This window comes from Chenopodium album, chromosome 5 (genome assembly GCF_948465745.1).
Source record: "Chenopodium album chromosome 5, dcCheAlbu1.1, whole genome shotgun sequence".
NCBI lineage: Eukaryota > Viridiplantae > Streptophyta > Magnoliopsida > Caryophyllales > Amaranthaceae > Chenopodium > Chenopodium album.
This window is the reverse complement of record NC_137838.1, coordinates 74,949,861-74,952,727: the sequence shown is the minus strand read 5'-3', so window position 1 is coordinate 74,952,727 and position 2,867 is coordinate 74,949,861. Positions and strand designations below refer to the sequence as shown.

Sequence of the window (2,867 nt, the reverse complement as noted above, 5' to 3'; positions counted from 1 at the left end):
AAACTAGAAATAACATCTTTAATTTTGACTTGGATGTTTGAATTAATCACTAGTGGAAAAAATTCCATTTGTAACGCCTTATTCGTAACGGGCAGTAATTTGCCCGTTACAATAAACCTATTCGTAACAGACAAAATAATGGTCCGTTACGAATAATACATTATTTGTAACAGACATCATTTTGCCCGTTACGAATACTATTTTTCGTAACCGACTATTATTTTGCCCGTTACAAATACTTTGTTGTTTGTAACGGGCACCAATTGCCTGATACAAATAGGTTATATGTTAAAAAACCTCAGATGTCTAACTTCATTTCTCAGCAGCCGACCCAGCCGTCACTCACATCTATTTCCTCTCTCTCCCCTTTCTTTCTCTCTCCTCAGGTTTCAATGGCGATTTTCATTGAACAAAAAACAAACATTCAGATTTCCATTTAAATACAAAATCATCACTACAAAACCCTAATTTCCCAAATCCATCCTTAAATTACAAACCCTAATTAAAATCAATCAAACTTAACCTCAAGCCCTTTCACCACGAATCCGACGAGCAAGATGAATATCCTTAAGCATTATAGTAACCCTCTTAGCATGAATAGCTTAAAGGTTAGTATCCTCAAACAAACCAACCATCAGCAGCCTCCTGAAGAGCGGCAACGGCGGAGCTTTGGAAGCGAAGATCGGTCTTGAAATCCTGAGCAATTTCTCTTACAAGCCTCTGAAATTGAATTACTATTAATGGGATTACAATCCTGAGCAACGTTGTTCTTGGTAATTTCCCCCTTTTTTTGGGTTTCTGATTTGACGACTTGATTTTTTTTTTTTTTTTTTTGTATTTTTGCGATTTTGATTATGATTTTGTTATTGTTTGGAGATGTTATTAGGTAAGAAGGGAAGAAGGATTCGAGAGCCGAGGTTGATTTTGCAGAAGAGGCTTAATTTTCCTTGAAATTTGATGATTTTATTGATGGGTCTGCTTCTTCGCCTATTTTGACTAAGTTGGCTCCAAATTCCTGGTAATTTATCTCATTATCTGCCATTTTTGTTGATTATAATGTTATGATTTTGTTGTTTTCTGATTGAAGGGTTTTAATTGTTAGTTTGACTTTGCTATAATTTGATATGGACAAGTGATGTGTGAAACGACAATGTTCTATTTTTTTTTTTCAAGTTTACTTTGAGATTTGCTATAATTTGAGATGAACAAGTTTAGGACAGTAGGAAGATCAGATTGAATATGGGTCATTGGTTGGCTATTGTAGACTTGTGTATGTGGCACTGGGAATGGAGATTGCGGCAATACCAATGTTTGATCACAAATTGAGAAATAAAATTATATTCAGAAGCTCTCAAAATGTTCCTATTTTTTTTATTCATTTCACGCATGAATTGGGGTTTTAAAAGTTCACTATTCAATTCAAGTGATTAATTTTCATTTTAAGTTTGGAATTAACAAAAAAAATTTAAGTTTGGAATTAACAAAAATTTTGATATGAGCTTGCTTTGCTAAACAGGTACTGTAGAAGACCCCATTGTGTTATTGTAAAGGAAAATGGAGGATGAAGTATAACAACAGAGTCAATTAGTAGGTACAAAGTTTCCTCTATTCAACCTTTTTTTTTTCTTAAATAAAGGCTTTGTTGTTATTGGTGTTGTTGGGATATGTTTATGCAAGACTGTTATGCATCTTCCAGTGTCCCTTTCCAAGTTTCGAGTGTCTCTTTTTCTATGGGGATTAATGTCCTTGGACATTTTAGCACTTTTTTCAACAAGAAGCTCTAATTTTGATTTAGAGGGTTGTGGCTCACAAGGAAATTGAAAATCAAATGGAGGATATGGGTTATCACATTGATATTCATATTGAGGAGAAAGGACACAACAATTCTCATAATTTTGACCATCATGGGTAAATTCATGAGAGTTCATGCAAAAAAATTTGGGAATTTTGATAAGAGGCATCAAAATCAGAAACATGATAAGTCCAATCATTATTATAACCATTGTCTTGATTATAATTATAAGAATACTCACCATTGTATTGATTCCAATCCATGATCAAACAACAATATAAACAAGGGACACATAAAATAAGAGAAAAAAAAATAAAAAAAATTACAATCCCAAACAAATTAATTCTAAGCAAAACCAAATTAATCCGTCACCTTCCCCGACAATGGCGCCAAAATTTGATAGGCGGCCGCACACCTAACAAAAAGAATTCCTAACTAAACCTCCTAATATGTAGTAGGGTAATTCAGGATTCATCCCACAGAGAAGGTAGTATCGATACTGGGTTGTTATGAATTATAACTAGTCGAGTCAATCAAAATAGAGTCGAAATTATTATACTACTAAAGCAAGAAAACACAATAATAAAAACATCTAGAATTAAGCATCACCACTACCATAATCAATACAAGATTAACTCTTACCCCAATCAAACAATCAATTATATGTTCACAAGGAAAGGTACGCCCTATAAAATACCAAAGATCTCTTCCGAGTTGTCAATGACTTCCCTAATTAACAATCAAACCTACTTCCATGGAATCATGCAAATTATGGACATTAAGTCCAGCACCCTAACCTCCTAATAATCCATTCTACCTACTTCCTTGGAGAATTTCTTACCCTTAATTTATCTATTCAAATCCGTCAAAACCCAACTCCCGTTGCGATCAAGACAATGGAATAATAACAATACCAATTATTCCTAATCTAGTATTGACATAAGCACAATCAATCAAGCATGAACAATATAATTAATCAATTAAGAATTTAAAAGAATAAATCAAGTATTAATTATGGCTAGAGTTCAACCTAAATCTAGAATAAATTCTACTTGCAAATAAAAGACATGCGAAT

The 2,867-nt window shown here is 33.2% G+C and overlaps 1 long non-coding RNA gene across 1 annotated transcript; it reads left to right on the top strand.

The window, feature by feature from the left end:
* Window positions 1-340: 340 nt before the first annotated feature.
* Window positions 341-1,641, top strand: LOC145631068 (uncharacterized). The gene is made up of 3 exons (XR_014112333.1): window positions 341-773; window positions 887-1,018; window positions 1,517-1,641. It is a non-coding gene; the product is annotated as an uncharacterized LOC145631068 (long non-coding RNA).
* The last annotated feature ends 1,226 nt before the right edge of the window (window positions 1,642-2,867 follow it).